Consider the following 18,339-nt stretch of genomic DNA (forward strand, 5'->3'; position numbering starts at 1 on the left):
GATATGCGAGTGACGGTCAAATTGATGGTACTAGAGGGGGAAACCATGATTTTTGAAGGACATCTCTAATGAACGCACATGAAATAAATCATCCTGGGAGCAGATACCACATGGATGAAGGAATTGCTGGAAAGAATTAGAATCCTTACAGAGAACAGAATGTAAAGAACTGTGCGAGTTGGTGGGTATGCAGAAAATGACTACTGAGTGTTTGTGCCCTGAGATAGAGACAGAGGACTAGAGAAAGGGAAGAGTGTTGGTAGAGATGCACCAAGTGAATTTGAGGTCAGGGTGGAAATTGGCAGCTAAGTGGATGAAGTTGACGACCTAATCATAGGTGCGTGGGGAAGCACCAATATAGCCATCAACCAAGTGTAAGAAGAGTTAAGGAACCTTACTTGTCTAATCTTGTAGCCTGGATTTCCCCACTTAGCCAACAAAATGGCAGCCATAGCTGGGGCCAATGTAGGTAACCATTTCTACCCATTTGACCTGAAGAATGTGGGATGAGCCAGAGGAAAGTTATTGAGGTTGAGGACATATCCTACCAGTCGAGAAGGGTGGTGGTGCAGGGGGACTGGTTGGTTCAGTTGTTGAGGGAGAAATGATGAGCTTTCAGGCCTTTAGTATGGGCCATGGAATTGTATAGATATTGAATATCCATGGTGAAAATTAGATGGTTGAGTACAGGGAACCAGAAATTGTTGACGTGATGGAGAGAGTGAGATATTTCTGATAGAGGTGAGGAGGAACTGGACCTGGGGGGACAAAAAGGAGTTGATAGAGATAGCTACCAGATCAATGGGGCAGGATTGAATGAAAACAATGGGTCTATTGTGACAATTAGGTTTGTGGAACTTGGGTAAAAGATAGAATTGGGGAGTGCACAATTGGGAAACACTAAGGTGGGAGGCCATGGAAAGAACTTGACTGGAATTTATGTTCGAATATTCTATGTGAGATGATGGCTTGATGATGATTGCTCGGATTATGTTGAAGGGGTGAGTAAGAGGAGGTGTGTGAGAGCTGTCGTCTGGCTTTGACAAGGTAGAGATCAGTGCACCAGGACACAACAGCACCACTATTCTCTGCTCGTTTGATAGTGAGATTGGGACTAGTGCAGAGAGATTGGAGGGCAAAGTGATATTAGATTAAGTGAGTGGAGTGGTGAAGTGGGGCACAGGCAGCATGGGAGGTCATGTTTCACAAATCTGATTGAAGTATTGAAGATGTGATCAAAAAGGTTGATGGGTCAGAGCACAGATGTTGTATATATGGATTTCAACCACACATTCAATGAGATTCTGCATGGTGACCTGCTCTGTAAGGTTAGATTGCATGGAATCTAAAGGGAGATAGAAAATTGAATCATGCAAGAAAACAGAGGGAGATGATGGAAGGTTGTTTTATGGACTGGAGGTCTGTGACAGTCCTGTGATGTGTGCCACAGGGTTCAGTGCTGAGCTCATTGCTGTTTCAAATCTATCATTTATATGAAAATCTACATGGTATAAATATCAAGTTTGGAAATATGGTGAAGATGGTTGCCAAAGATTCCAAGCAGGATCTTGATCAGTTGGGCAGATGCAGAGAAGATGGAATTTAATTCAGAAAAATATGAGGTTTTACATCACACCTTGAAAGTGGTGTCACAGGTAGACCACAGGGTAAGCAAAAAGGCTTTCAGAATTTTGGCCTTCATCAGTCAGAATATTGAGTTTAGAAGTTGGGAGGTCATTATGGCAGTTGTACAAGACATTGGTGGGGTCCCATTTGAAGAATTGTATTCAGTTTTGGTGTCTGTGCAATAGGCAAGATGTGGTCAAGAAGGAAAGGGTGCAGACAAGTTTTATGAGAATGTCACCCGGACCTGTGGGTCTTGAGCTGTAGGGAGGGCTTGAGCCGACTGTGGCTTTATTCCTTGGAGCAAAGAAGGATGAGGAGTGATCTCATAGGAGCTGTACAAAATTCCAAGAGTTCAAAAGCTGCTAGTAATGTTCCAACTCTCTAAAACTCTGATTAGACCACAACTAGGTATCGTGTTCAGTTCTGGCCACCTCTTTATAGGATGTGGAGGCTTGAGAGGAGATGCAGAGGTGATTAATCAAGATCTTTCCTGTATTGGAGAATATGTCTGATGAAGCAAGGATGACCGAGCTTGAATTTGGCATTTGTTACTCAAAGTACATTAAGAATATCTTCACCAACGCAGATTATAGCTGTCTAAGTCATCAGCACCTTTTCACCATCTGTAGCACAATTACTATTGGGTAGTAAATGCTGGCTTTGACTGTCCAACCCACAACCTACAAATTAATTATAAAATGTGAGTTTATTATTCAGAAATGAATGATAGCCAAAAGAGATAAAGCAGTTATATCAATTCAAGAGAGAAGCAATGAAGCATAGATTTCACACCAGCCACAACAGAACTTAACTTGCCTCATGAAAGCTATTGAAATGATGTATTGGCCTTTAATGCATAAGGACATAGAGACATAAATTTAAAGCCGCGATATATAAAAGCAGTTTCAAGTGTAGCAACAAAAGGAATTGTTTATTAGTCACAAGATACAAGAAACATTTGAAATCAATTTGAACCTCAAATATGTGAAATTAGGTTGAATCAACCGATAACTGAAATAAAGGTGCAAAGCTTCCTTTTATTGTCAAGTAATAATACATTAAAAATGTAATATATGTGATATACTTCAACTTTCATCTGCCGTAAGTCAAACAAAGAGTAACCATGAGCATTGCCCGGTGCCCCTAACAATAGGAGAAGGAGAAGCCAAATAGGGTCCCTTCAGAATCACTGAGCATCCATGGAATCGTCTCCAGTGTGTGCAGCTTCTGTAGCTATGCAGATTCCAGTTCGAATTTTTGGCAACCCAAGATCCAGATCCGAACCTCTGATGTAATCAGGAAGCCTTCAGTGCCTTTCTGGTGCCCAAGCCCTCAGAAATCTCTTGAATCCTGGTTCTGATACCTAGTTCCTGTAAGCCAGTCTCCAGCAACCTGCAGTCTATGTGGGTCCTTCAAGTGAAAGTTACCTACAGCCCACAGTGTGTGTGTCCTTCAGCCACTTAGCCTCTCTCCAGTCAGCTGCCATGGTCACTATCCCGTAGGGTCATCTCCTATGCTTCTTTTCAATGAAGGGTGGGGGTGGTCTTCCGGTCCACTGTTCTCCCACACTTGTTGAATGCTGCCCAGCACAGGTACTGTCATCTTGGGCACATACAGAGGTTGTAGGATTTAAAATAAAAACACCATTGCTTCTTTGACAAGCCATTTAATAAAGCAGTGGTTCCCAACCTTTTTCTTCCAACTCACATACCACTTTAAATAATCCTTTTGCCATAGGTGCTTTGTGATTAGTAAATGATTGCTTAAGGTGGTAGGTGGGTGGAAAGAAATAAATTTGAAAACCATTGTTTTTAATTGTGCCTAATTGACTTGTTATGTGCACGGTTTCATAACTCCGAAGGAAATGGGCCAATGACAATTTTTCTCAAGCAAAATATTTTGGTAACAATTGGGTCTGGAGCAGTGGTTCTCAACCTTCCCTACCCACCCACCTTCCACCTTAAGCAATTCCCTTACTCATCACAGAGCACCAATGACACAGAGAATACTTAAAGTGTGATGTGATTGGAAAGAAAAAGGTTGGGAACCACTGTTATAAAGCCTGTACAGAGTTGACAAAATTACCTTGAGCAGTAAACCATACAGAGCACCGCTGTGTCTGCGCTCCCCACTCTCCTGGGTCCGCACCTGTGGCAAAGCTCCTATTACAGCAATTCCAGCAGGCATCACCGTGTAACATAAAATATATAACATACAAAATATATCTTGTCCAAATTAATAAGAAAATTATTGAACTAAGGTTTGTACATCATGGCAATTTGAGAGTATGAGCCATTGCTTTTGCAGCAGTAGAAAATCTGTCATGTTTCCAGCTGATTGGAATGTCCCCTAATAAATAACCCTGGGCTTCAACCAAGGCCCAATAGGAGTTAAAGTGGAGATCAACAATAATCTGATTTAATAGATGGCAGAATGGCCAACGTACTGATGATCTTGTAGCAGCCCACGGCCCGTGCCTCAGGCCCACACTGAAAGGGCCATCAAACGTGGCGACCGGCAGGACCTCGCACAGGCTGAGTTGCCAGTTTCCATAGGATGCCGGTGGAACAAGGAAAGTAGCTAATCACCGCTGGCAGATCCCAGGTGACCTAATCGTGGCCCGGATGCTGGACTGACTGATCGATGGCTGGCCCGGTCAAGCCACGCCCTGGTGGTGATGCGGCCGAGCACACTATAAAAGGCAGAGCTGCCCCTGAATAATCTCAGAGTGGAATACACTCGACCAGTGTGCATCCCTTCTTTCTTGCGTGAGTCTTGAGCTATAGTCCAGGTGGCTGTAGCAGTATTGACACTGCTACAGTGGTGACCTAAACGATATTCTAATTGCCAGCCACATCCACGCCGAGCCCGCCACCCACACAGCAACTGTTCTCCAGGATGAGCGATTTTTGGCCTCATCATCAACCCAGCCAAGTGCCAATTTGGCCAAAAAACTATTGACTTCCTGGGCCATCAGATCGATGGTCATGGGGCCAGACCATTGCAAACGAAGGTGGAGGCTCTCCGCGCTTTTCCCATGTCTTCAACAGTGAAAGGGCTACAGGAGTTTGCAGGTATGGCCAACTTCTATAACTGGTTCATACCTGCAGCGGCATGTGTCATGAGCCCACTCTTTCCCCTCATGGCAGGGCCCAATAAAATCTTATAATGGACCCAAGAGGCCAACAAATGCCCTAGGCAATGCCACCCTCCTTGTGCACTCCAGGATAGGCGCCCTGACTGTTCACACCATAGATACCTCCAGCACAGCTGGCAACCGCTGGCCTTTTTCAGTAAACACCGCAGGCCAACAGAGCTAAGTACGGTGCCTTTGACAGAGAAATGTTACTTGGCAATTCGGCACTTTTGATACTTACTGGGGGGCAAGAAGTTCAAAATTTACGTGGACCACAAGCCTCTTATGTAAGGTGTCCGATCCGTGGTCAGCCAGGCAATAACGGCACCTGTCCTACAACTCTGAATTTACTACGGACGTTGAGCAAATAGCCAGTAAATCCAACGTTGTGACCGACGCCCTATCCAAGCAGGCTATCTTAGCGGTGCCCAATCCTAACCCTGGCATGGACTATATGGCTCTGGCAGAGGCTTAGCAGGCAGACCCTGACATTCTAGCGTACTGGACAGTGCTCACTGGCTTACACCTGGAGGACATCCAGATTTCCCCCTGCGATCGAACGCTGCTCTACGACGCCTCAACAGGTAAACCTCGCCCTGTTGTCCAGCCGCACAGAGGAGGCAAGTTTGACTTGGTCCATAACTTGGCTGACCCCACCATCAGGACTACTGCTAAGATGGTGGTGAGCAGGTACGTCTGGCACAGCCTCCTCAAAGAGGACACGCTATGGGCCAGGACTTGTACTCGTTGCCAGTCATCCAAAATTCAGACCCATCGTACCAAGGCCCTCCCCACAGACATTTGATCCCACACATTGCTGATTCAGCCATGTGCACGTTGACATTGTGGGGCCCCTACCTGTGTCCAGTGGTGCACGCTACCTCCTCACACTGGTCGACCAGGTGACCAGATAGCTCGAGGTGGTGCTACTATTGGAGGTGTCCACACTTTGGTAGTGTGTTTCGGGGTCCCTGAACATCTCACTTCAGACAGAGGGGCCCAATTCACTTCTAGTCTGTGGACCCTGGGGACCTAACTCCACCACACCACAGCGTATCACCCATAGGCCAACAGGTTGGTGGAGAGGTTCCACAGACGCCTCAAGGCAGGTTTAATGGCAAGGATGACTGGACCTAACTGGGCTGATGAGCTTCCCTGGGTCCTGTTAGGAATTCGAGCTGCACCCAAGAAGGACCTCAAGGCATCCTTCACTGAATTGCTCTACAGTGCACCCCTGGTCATATCGGATGAATTTGTAATGACCCCTGAGGACTTAGGGGAGCCCCCAGTGACTACACTGTCCTGGTTTTGTGTGTGCCTAGGCACCCTGGCCCCCACCAAGCCCAGACCCCACAGCCAGCCCTACAGGTATATCCCCAAGAACTTGGCGGATTGTATTTGTTCGGCACGGGGCACACCAGCCAACTCTCCAGAGACCTTATGAGGACCTATACCATCTCATAAGAAACAATGGCTCCACCTGTGTTCTGGAAATTAGTGGCAGAGAGGAGACTTTTACCATCGACCTTCAACCATCGGTTGAAACCAGTCTTCTTAGACTTTGACCAGCCCATCACCCATCCGACCCCATAGTGCACCAGAAAGGATCATCGAATGCGGTGACACAGGCTGAGACGCTCAATTCCATAGGCTGCCGATGGAAGCGGGAAACTGGCCAATCTCTGCTGGTGGATCCCAGGGGGCCCAATCAGGGCCCAGATGCTGGAACCAACCAATTGATGGCCGGCCCACTCAAGCCAAGCCTCAGGGGTGACACAGCCAGGCTCACTTTAAAAGGCAAAGGTGCCCCTGAATAAACTCAGTGTTGAATACACTCTACCAGTGTGCGGGTCTTCTTTCTTCCACGAGTCTTAAGCTACAGTCCAGGGACTATAACTGTGAGCTATAAGTTGGCTGTAGCAGTAGCGACTCCGCTACAATCTGAACTCTTTCCAACTGGGATATTTGACTACCAAGCTAGATAGTAAAAGTTTACTTGTATCTAGAAAAAGTGGTTTGAAACTTGAAATTTGAAAGTACTTTTTCTTGATAAAGGAAAATCTTTACTATTTTCTGTAATTGCTTTTGCTGTTGTACATTATTTTTTTTAAAACTTGAGTGTAAATCAATTCACCAGTGATTTTGATCAGATTTTGTAAGGAATTTACAGCATTCAGAACTAAAATGATATTTTACCTGGAACAATTATGATTACAGAAGTTCTGAAGCTGCGGTCATCTGCTCATTGATGTTTTCCTGGGTGCTCTTCATGGAGAACAGTGGGGAAGCCTGAAGAAGCAAAGTAACTTGCATAAACTTTAGTGGAGATTTTAATTGAGGGAAATTTTACGAGAGTTTATTACAGGGTTAAAAAAAAATATTTGTAAGTATTTAGGGCCTTATAAATCTTTTAAGGCTGATATAGTTTTTTTTTAAATAATGTATCAATATCAGAAGCACTCAGGACTTCTCACCATTGCTGCGAGTCATCAGTTCTGAGTGGCAATGAGATGGAAGGTGTTTGGAGGGGGATGGGTGGTGATTGGCATATTTTAATCAATGATGCACAAAATATTTCCCTCTGGATTTATGGCCTTACATAAATTATAGTACATTTCATATATTTCTTTGGGACGTCAGTACATTTTAAATCAAGTCAAGTCACCTCTATTTATTGTTCATACCATGCTCGCACGGTAAAGACAAGATAGCGTTTTTCTCCAGGACCATGGACCATATTTACATAAATAAGATAGAATAGAAGTTAAGCACATTGAAATATTAAAATATTAAGACATATACAGTAAAAGTCCACAGTACATTATCCACATATGTTCTGGGAATTTATGAGCCTGATGGCTTGTGGGGGGGGGGGGAAATACCTAATGCCCAAACTGGACTAACAACCTGAGTGCTAAGGTGACCAGATGACACAAGGGAGAACAGTTTACGTGAGCGGTGTGTGGAGTCCTTCACAATGTTTATTGCCTTTCGCCTGCATTGAGTGCTGTAGATGTCCTTCATGACAGGAAGAGAGCCCCCAATAATCTTCTCCGCTGACTTCACTCTCCTCTGTGGGGTCTTGCGGACAAAGGTGGTACTAGATAGTGATGCAGTTGTACAGGATGCTCTCAATACATCCTCTGTAGAATGCAGTGAGGACAATTTTTTCTCAACACATCCTCTGGCCTTAAAACTGAGTAATAGAGTGCAAAGGTCTCTATTACATATTGCCCATGGATCATTTATTACATTTAATTGCTTGAACAATATATTTGTTCTATTGGTGAACAAAAATTAATTAGATCAGGCTTCTTTGCAGAACATAAAATTGTAATATTTGTCCTCTTGAGTTCAGTAACTAAAGATAAAATTAATACAGCAATTGAAAGATTTGTAATATCATCCTGTCAATTCAGAAGGAGTAATTTTATTTTACAAGTGCTTCTATTTGTCTCAAGCATGTTCAGTTTTCCAAATTCTCCTATTGGTATTGAGTGTGATCAGACATTAGAGGCCAGCAATATAACTAGTATGACACATAATGGTTCCCATGGTGAATTAACATGTGGCAAAGACTTTTCTGGCTGTTGAAAATGCTTGTGCTTTTACCAGCAACTCTCACTTGTTTTCATACTGTCAGCCATCAAGGCATATTGGTTGGTTATATTTGTTTATATAGTCACTTTTCCATGTACTGCTCGTAATTGGCTTCTTCATTTAAACCAACTAAGTATGTAGATCATTAAACAGCATGCAACCAATTATAGCTGTCTTCATCCTCCTGAGTGCTAAATAAATGAAAGTATAGTCAAGTGGAAATCTCTGCACAACTGTGCGGTTATTGCAATGCTGACATTTAATTAATGTCTCACATTTACTTGATTGTTTTGAAGGAAATAGAAATGTGTTTCTGATACTTGAAAAATAAATCCAACAAAATGCCAGTTATAATTTTGAAGCTTGAACATTGTAAATTATGCAGATGGATCTACTGCTTTCAGCCAGATGCTTTGTGTAGTGGCATTGAGAGCGACAAAAATAAAGCATTATTACTTCAGTAGGTAAAGCAAGTGCTCTAACTGCTATGGTATATTTACACCCACAGTGCATATTTTTATGTTTTCATATTGATAGATTTACCAACAACTTCAGTCCATTTACAAAAAGCTCTTTATCTTCAACTTTCTGAAAAATTGAGGACATGTTTGGCTGAAGCCGACAGTCCCAGCTGCTGTTAGCTGGTGTCACCTCTAACACCAAACTAAATGGTGTCATCATCAATTAAATAATAGATGATTAATCTAATTGCATTCAGTTCACACTGTGAATGATTTTAAAACTTATCTTTTTATTTTAAAAATATGCTTTGGATTTTTGAATTTTGTACCTATTTGGAAAAAATCCTTTTATTTTAATTATGTTGCACATTGTATAATTGTTTTGTTTAATTGCTTATACTTTAAATACTAATACAACTATTTTAAAAAATGAAAGAGAAAATAAATCTTTATACAGTAATATTACAGTATTTATCACCAGATATGTCTGCAAGTTCTCCAAATTAGATATGACAGCAAGTGAATCGTATACTTTCATGGTGCAATCTTACAAGAAAAATAATGATCTGAGTTGAAGGAAATAGAAATCGGTATGCAATAACTGTAATTCTGGAGTCGTAAAATAGTGCAACGTTAATTAAATGAGTGCTACAATGAAGTCAGCAAAATGCAAGCCCAGTTGACACCCACTTTCTGATTAAATAAATATCACAACTACCCATAAGCTCTGCAAATTATTTACATTTTTTTCTCAAATTACTTTACCAATAAAAATGTTGCTCAGATATAATTGAAGATGACCTTTATGAACAACATCAAAAATGTCATTTACTATAAATAATATTCACAAATTATCTTCCATTATTACTTGACCGGATCAAAGTTATTGCATTTGAGAAATCAAGAGGAGAGGATTACAGGGGCTTCACTTGTGACTAACTTGCTTGAGATTGCCCATAATGTGCTTTAACCTCATTGACCATGCTGCACATTGATTGGGCATGGATGGAGCCCCAGATGTGAGGACACTAATTCCTTTGTGTTAAATTTTTGAGATCTCTCTTAATAGATTGGTTATGTTTCTGGCCAGTTGGACTGGAGCTTGAATAAGTAAATTTGATAGGAAGTAGGAGCAGGCCTTCTGGCTCTTTGAGCCTGATCATGGTTGATCTGGCGGTGAGCTCATCAATCCTGCAGCTGAAACAAAGTCTGTTCTCGAGATTGAGTACCTCCCTCATGTTTAAAGATGACCACCTTACTCTATAGCAAGAGCTTATGGATCAAAACAATGAGCATCTGATTCATGTGACAAAATTATTCAAGAAACAGAATTGTTTTTCTAGCCATAAAGCCACGAGACATCATTATTTTTCCAAAATGTTTGCTCTCTGGAAAAAAAAATTGGTGATTACGATAGACAACTTCAAGTTGACCACAAAGATAATTTCAGACTTGCTGTATCATGTAGGAAGATGGAAAAAAAAACATTAAATTAACTTTTATTGAATTTGGCATGCTTAATCACATAAGGTGATGGTCACAATATCCTTTCACCATGTTCATCACTGACTGCACAAAGATCAGCAGGGAAGATGTCTAAATGGAAATGATTAAAATGTATGTTCAACAGCATGTTGCACTTCAAGTAGACAGGAAATCACAAAAATGGGTAATATCTAAAAATTGGTATGTGATCGGAACATTCTGAGATGAATTTCATGATTATCAACCCAAAATCCATAAAATACACCCAAAAGTGTCCAGGAAGCAAAAATCCTCATTGGGTCCTCTACCGGCATCACCTACGGCTCCTAGAACGCTTCCACCAGCGTTGTCTCCGCTCCATCCTCAACATCCATTGGAGTGCTTTCATCCCTAACGTCGAAGTACTCGAGATGGCAGAGGTCGACAGCATCGAGTCCACGCTGCGGAAGATCCAGCTGTGCTGGATGGGTCACGTCTCCAGAATGGAGGACCATCGCCTTCCCAAGATTGTGTTAAATGGCGAGCTCTCCACTGGCCACCGTGACAGAGGTGCACCAAAGAAAAGGTACAAGGACTGCCTAAAGAAATCTCTTGGTGCCTGCCACATTGACCACCGCCAGTGGGCTGATATCGCCTCAAACCGTGCATCTTGGCGCCTCACAGTTTGGCGGGCAGCAACCTCCTTTGAAGAAGACCGCAGAGCCCACCTCAATGACAAAAGGCAAAGGAGGAAAAACCCAACACCCAACCCCAACCAACCAATTTTCCCCTGCAGCCGCTGCAACCGTGCCTGCCTGTCCCGCATCGGACTTGTCAGCCACAAACGAGCCTGCAGCTGACGTGGACTTTTACCCCCTCCATAAATCTTCGTCCGCGAAGCCAAGCCAAAGAATAATGTAATAAGAACTTCCTCAATATGGAAAATGACACTTTCTGTTCTGATCTTTGCGTTGTACAGGTTAGTGACCAACAAGAACTCCACAAGGTTAGTTTGTTGCTGTGATCAATAACTCTGGATGAGAGATAGAAATTTCATTGTTTACTTCTAACTGGATTTATTTGAAATTTATTGTCAGCTGTTGACAAATTCACATCCATAGTCTAGTTTAAAAACCGTCAACTCTCATATATCTATTACCTCAAGCTTTCCTCGAGTGAATCTATAAATAAATCTCTGTATGTTTTAGAATGTCAACAGTTTTTTAAAAAGAACAAAATTATGTCAATCTGGTCTGCATTTTTTCAGCAGAAGGGAAAGAATTTTCAGGTTTAATAGCATGTGGCAATATAGATTGGGTGAAGGATTGCTACACACATATCTGATATATTTGAAATGTTCCACTGTTTGAACATTCTGTTATAGAGATGCAGTACCTTGTGTAGAATTGTGGAAAACCAAGATTATTTTACCAGTCTGGTTTTGGAGATAGGTATATGTGAAAGTTGATGCGTTATCTGGTGCATGAACCTTTCTGGAAAATCAAACATGACTGGATCTTTCCTCTCAATTATCAAATATAATACTCAATTATACCTTTGTCCACCCAGAGAAAAATAACGTAAAAACTCAATAAATAGTATGGATAAAAACAGTAAATGAGAGATAGAAATCATCTTTTTAAATACTTCGAATGACTCATTACAAACCAATGTAAAACAAAAATGAGCCACAAATAATAATTACTTTATGCTTTGTAAAGCATGCTTTAAAAAGACAAAGATTCTTTCCTCCTGTTCTTTGAAAATAAAGGTTTCAGAGACTTACAAGACAAGAAAGGCATTTCATGACTATCTTAAAACTGTTCTTTATGTAATAAACAATAACATGCTGTTAGCTTTCCAATAACATGTTGTACCTGCACATCAGCCTTTGAGAATTATACTGTAGTCTAAAACACCTAGATACCTCTGCATGTCAAAACTCAACAATCTCTCACAGATAGGTAATGCACCTTTCATTTTATTTTCCTGATAAAATGGACAATTTCCCATTTTCCCATTTTATACTCTATTTGAAAGATCTTTTCCCATTCACTTTACCTATCCCCTTTGTATTATCTTCATGGCTTTTTCACATTCTGCCTTCCAAGCTTTCTTTGTCAAGAACTAATGTACAACCAAGCTTTTGAAATAAAATCATCTGTCTGAACATTCTAACAATGAATTGGAAATGTTAAAGACTGACACCTGTAGTATCACTTATTGTAAATGATTGAGCAGCAATTAAACAAAATTCCATGATCCATCAGTTGTCATAATGTACTGAAACCAAGCTGTCAAACCATCCAAATGATCACCAGTGAGGTTTTTTTTTCTTTGAATAAATTATCCAATTTTTAATCCACATAAATATTCTTTTAACGTGAAAGTGACAATCTTTTTAATAACTGACATCCAAGCTAGTATTAATTTTGTTCTATAGATCAGATTGCAATAAAAGAGCCAAAGTCTTATCGTAAGAAGCAATCATTTACTTCACTATCATGGGTTAAAGATTCCATTATTGTCATCAAGAAATCAGAGAGTCACCACTTTGTCAATCACCCCAAACAGAAATGTGGCCCCAGCAAGGAACAAACTTACAACCCCTAGTTTACAAGGCCAGTGCTCTAACCACTGAGCTATCAGAGCCTTGGCTTTCTTTCAACCTGAATTCTGTGATTATGACCTGAATCTGATGCAAAATATGTGAGAAAATCCCATCCTAACTGAAAACAAATGGTCAAACAAAATGGTTGTCCTCACAGGGAAATTGTAACAGTCAATTTGAACTTCCAAAAATGTTCTGGAAATTTAAAGTAACTTGACCTTTGCTGAGTTTGTTTCGCTTATCTTTTATTTTCAACCAAACTTTCCCTATCATGAAACTATTCCATTAATATTGCAGTAATATTGAATAAATACAAAAATCCAAGCATCAATTCAGATGAAAATCTTGGTGGTCAAATACAAATAATTTGTACATTCATTGAATTGTATATTGTTTGATGATAAGATTATGAGGGATCAACAAAATATCCTTGTTTCATGATCGGAATACTGAGAATTATTAGATAAACAAATACCAAACAACCAGACCCATGTAAAATAAAGGTAAATTAAACAAAGTTTTTGAAACTGTAAATGGTTTAAGCATTTTTTAAAATTTAAATTTAGGCATATAGCACGGTAACAGGCCACTTAAGCCCACATCTGTGCCATCCAATTTACAACTAAATAACCTACGAATGATGGGAGGAAACCATGCTATAACCCGGGGAAAAACCCATGCGGATATAGGGTGAACGTTCAAACTCCTTACAGACACCACGAGATTCGAACCCGGAACTGATCATTGGTGTTGTAAGGGCGTTGTGCTAATTGCTACGTCAACTGTGCCACCCCAATTTATTTTTTTAAATATATTTGTTAAATGTTTGTCATTGCTGCCTTTTGCTTAGTTACCAATCACTGACATACTCAGTTGGTCACTATTCAGGTATGAAGTTAATTCAATTGAGTTTTTAATTACTTCAACTGGAAGAATGAACTGGGTTTTTTTTTATTTAATAAATCCCACTGATCCTTGGAATTGAGACTCTAGCTTTTTAATTGTACATAGCCTTGAAATACCAAAAAAACTTAGCACATTCCCAATGTTACTTCAGTGAAGTTAACTAAGTCACTGAACAAGGCAGAATCCCCCAATCTTTTTAAAGCTCTGAGCCATCTGTATCGCAGCAGAAATAGAAATGAAGCAAATACCAAGAAATGAATCAACTTTTGATGTATACATTTTTTTATTTAGCTTTTGGCAGCCAGAGCATTGTGTGCAAAATAAGTTTAAAAGTAAATATTAGAGACATTGACTGAAGCAAGATATGCAACAAAATTGGCAATGTGATGAGGAACGTAAACATGGGAGAGATTTATAAAAGAGAGATGAAAACATGCTGGATTTTAATGCTAGAATATTCAGAGTCTGCCTGCTGTTGACTAGCTACAGTGTTATGGTATATTTCACCTATTCACGCTGTATTCTCTTGATGTTCAATTGGACTGCAAGGCTGCATTTTATATTGGGTAGAACAGGGCACGAACTTAACTACATCCTGCAGCAGCAATATTCACAGAAGTAGACAGAGATCCTGCATGTGGTGGAGCAAGAGGTTACATACCAGAACACATCAGACGTTCTTTGATCAATATATCATTGCCACCTAATTCATCACACTTCATGGTGAATAAGGAATGCCAATAGTGTGGAACTTGGGTTCATATTAATGAATGCAAACAATCCAAGCATAAAAGGCACACGGTAATAGAGCTGTGTCTGAGCACAGATCTGATTCCTAGTTTTAAACACAATGCTCATTTATGCATCCATTAACCTGTTAGAATACAGTGTTTTATTGTACTGATTATAGCTCTTTAAAATAATTAAAATAAAGCAACATGTTGCTGTAAGGAATTTCAAGATAATAATTGATGCCTATACCCCAGATTTATCTTTTCACAATTATGTACATTGTACAAAAACTGCATTTTGATCGTGAATAATTGCAACAATATTAATTTAATTAGGAGTGCTACGTATCAAGTCTTATTGATCCCTAATTTTTCAGCAGAAATACAAAAAGTATATTTCTAAAATAAAGTTTTGACATTCATATATCTTGCTGGTAATTCCTGTGGTTAACACTTCAGCAATATATTTAAATAATCTTAGCATGGATTCAGCAAATATGACTAACGTTAACTTTAATTTTCAATCAGCTCTTCACTGTCAAGAGGAATGAAACAAATTACAAGCTACACCATTATCATAGCTTGTGGGCGAACAGAGTTAAAAGACTCAACCAATATACAGAGTTGATTTTACAAACATCTCTGACGTCAATGGGCAGAATTGAGGAAGATTGAGACATTTGTAAGACTACTGAAAATGGAAGTGCATTTAACATATAACTGTGTGTGAGGACAACACTTAACTTTTATGTTATTATCACATTTTTGAAGGAGTGTCTTCAATATTAATAGGCTATGGGCTTGAATTCACAAGTTATCCATTTATGACATTTTTACCTCCTAACCAGATCTTAGGTTTTTTTTAACCAATATATAATTGATAAAATATATTGAGAATGCTACTGGAATCATTTTTATAAGTGACTCAAATTTCCAGAAGGCTTAATAGGAATTTTCCAAAGAACCAGGAGAAGGTAATAAATCTAAATAAAACTACTTCTCAAGAAAAAAATATAAGTTCTTGAAATGTTATTTTCAAGAGCAGAGGAAGACATTGATATGGACTCCCTGATATGTTATTAATCATGCTTTAATTAATAGTTCTGAAAAGGTCATAAATATTACAGTGAAACCCCGATTTAATGCAAAATCGGATATAAAACTATGCGCTCCTGGATCTGGGGCCTGTAGAAGACCAGCGAGTGGTGGAACGCTGGCAGCCAGATGCCCCTCAGATCATTCGGAGACGTGCACAGTGACGGCCACTGGTCAAAGCAGAGAACCGAGCTGGTCCGACTGCAGCAACCAGCATAGACAGCAATCACAACACAGCAGGTTGTTGTCCAGGTGCTGCGCAGACAGGCTGCCCGCCGATGGCAGTGCGTTCTCTTCCAGCATGGCCAGTTTGTTCCTAGCTCCCTCAGCTTGTACACTTGCCAAAGGTTCTGCTCCTGCGCAGGGAGCTGATGCCCAGGTAACGCAACTGGGGTGTGGCCAGGTTGTGCAGGTAGGACTGGGATTCGGGTGAAATGGAGGTGAAGCAAATTGAAACACTGCTGCTGATGTACATGTGAAACCCTGATTTAGCACAAACCTGCTTTTTTCATGATGCCATTTTATGGACCAAAATGATTGTGTTGTAATGGGGTTTCACTGTATCATGAATTTTCCAACCTAGAAAAAAAACCCATTCAGTTCTGCCTGATAATGTTGGTGTTCATGTTCCTTATCAATGTCCTTCCACTCGACCTCACTATGTCCCAAAACCAGCCATTCATCTTCCGTTACCTAATTTACCTTGTATTTGTCCATGTTATCCGCCAAATGAACTTCTTATGAGTTGTGCATTTACCACTCTTTGGGTGGGGAAGTTGCTCTTTATTGGATTTATTAATAATTATCCTAATTGTATTCATATGAAAAGCCACTGCAGTTTACAATAATCTCAGTAAAGAAACTAAAAGTTCACCCTTGGCCACAGGCTAAGTACCCAGAAGAGCAAAATTTATCCATGGCATTCCACTTCTGAAATGTGTTTCTATTGACTTCAGTGGAAGCAGGGAACACAATTTATTTTGTAGATGCTACTGAGGATGAATTTCTACCAAAGGAGTATTTAGAGAGGTGTTTCTTTTTTCCTCAGGTAAACCGTAAGTTTGCATAAATATATATTTACAACACCCAAATTATTCTTTAAGGTTAGAATAGTAAAGTGTAGCGATCCCTCCCCCCACCATCCCCTCACCCACCTTGGTTCCATCTGGTCTATCATTAGCCCACTATCATTACTATTGTTTTCTCAGATTGTAGCCCTGTCAGCTTTTGTCCCCACCTTTCACCTACCTTATCTTCCTCCATCTCACTCTCTTGCTTTTCTCTCCCTCTATTGGGCAACTGCTAGACAACTGCCCATCATCCTTTGCCTCTCACTGGCTCCAGTGCTACCCCTCCCAATTTGGCCTCAATACCAGCTTTCTCTCCTCCACACCCTCTCTCTCTGACACACAGTGTTGACCATTCTTGATCACCCACTAATGCTTCTCGAATCGCTGAGTTCCTCCAGTAGAATGCGTGTTGCATCTATGATGTCAAATTCACTAAGAACAACCATTCTTCTTTTAGCCTGTGCTCATGTTGTTGATATTACAGAAGATCTCTACGGACACTTGTCCTGGGCCACAATATAATTCTTGAACGCCTTAAACCCACAACGTTCCTTTATTAGCAGGTTTGCTCAGCCTTCTATTCCAACCCACATTTTGTTTTACTTTTAGCTTCGATTTGTGACATATTTCTGTCCATCTTCCCATCACCTTGTCTGCAATCTTGACACTGTCTCCAAAATAGCTCCCTACATCTCTACTACTTCTATATCTTCCTCTGACTTGAAAAGTCTTCTCAAAAACACTGGCTAGTTATCCATTGCTTATCTGGTTTCTCATCTGATGAGGTTAGGTCTGTGTTCTCTTTATTAAGTTATTTAGAGCTATTTTTTGTCTTAAAAGCCGCTATTTCCGAGTGCAGGTATTCATTCTTCATATCAGAGCCCTAGGAGTCTGAAAATGTGTTCTAAATTTTACGTGAGATAACAGAATTCCCAGTTGTGAGCATTAGAAATATGAGAAGAGCAGGAAATTCACTCTCTTAACTCTGTACAACCATTGTATCTCATAAGCAAATAGAAGGAAGTCATTCATCTTATCAAGTTTATACCAGTTTATAGACCAATCCCATTCTGACTCCTAACTTTCCCTGATATCTCATTTCCCTCCAATCTCATCAATTCTCCCCAAATTCTACCACTCACCTAGATCAGGGATTATTTACAATGGCCAATTGATCTAATGTCTGGGATATTGGAATAAACTGGAGCATCTAAAGGAAACTCATATCTCCACACATAGCACTTATAAATAGCACATAGACAGCACCAGTGATGAAGATTGAAGAGAGTCACTGGAGATGTGTGGCAGCAGCTCTACCAGCTGCCAGACTCTGCCACTTCTGCACCATTGTGCCACCCAGACCCAAAAGATCACAACTTCACCCATTCCCTATTTTCTCGGACTCTCTTATGTGTGCAAGCATCTATCACATTCAGCCTTGAGGATATTCAATGACTGTGTGCTCAAATCTCTCTGATGTAGAGCAATTGGTATCACGTTGGAAATCCTGGCAAGTTTCTAAGAGATGTATGTTGGAAATTATGGTGACTGGCTCCATCACAGCCTGGTATGGGCACACCAATAACCCCGAATGCAAAGCCCTGCAAAAGGAAGTGGATACAGTCCAGGACCTCAGAAA

General features: G+C 40.5%; 1 long non-coding RNA gene across 1 annotated transcript in view; it reads left to right on the top strand.

Moving 5' to 3' along the window:
* Positions 1-900: 900 nt before the first annotated feature.
* LOC138743042 (uncharacterized) overlaps positions 901-18,339 on the top strand; it is a 142,386-nt gene continuing 124,947 nt past the window's right edge. Inside the window, exon 1 of the long non-coding RNA XR_011344617.1 lies at positions 901-1,001. This is a non-coding gene — a long non-coding RNA (uncharacterized lncRNA). The remainder of the gene's footprint in view (positions 1,002-18,339) is intronic.

The sequence above is a fragment of the Narcine bancroftii genome, chromosome 9 (genome assembly GCF_036971445.1).
Source record: "Narcine bancroftii isolate sNarBan1 chromosome 9, sNarBan1.hap1, whole genome shotgun sequence".
Lineage (NCBI taxonomy): Eukaryota > Metazoa > Chordata > Chondrichthyes > Torpediniformes > Narcinidae > Narcine > Narcine bancroftii.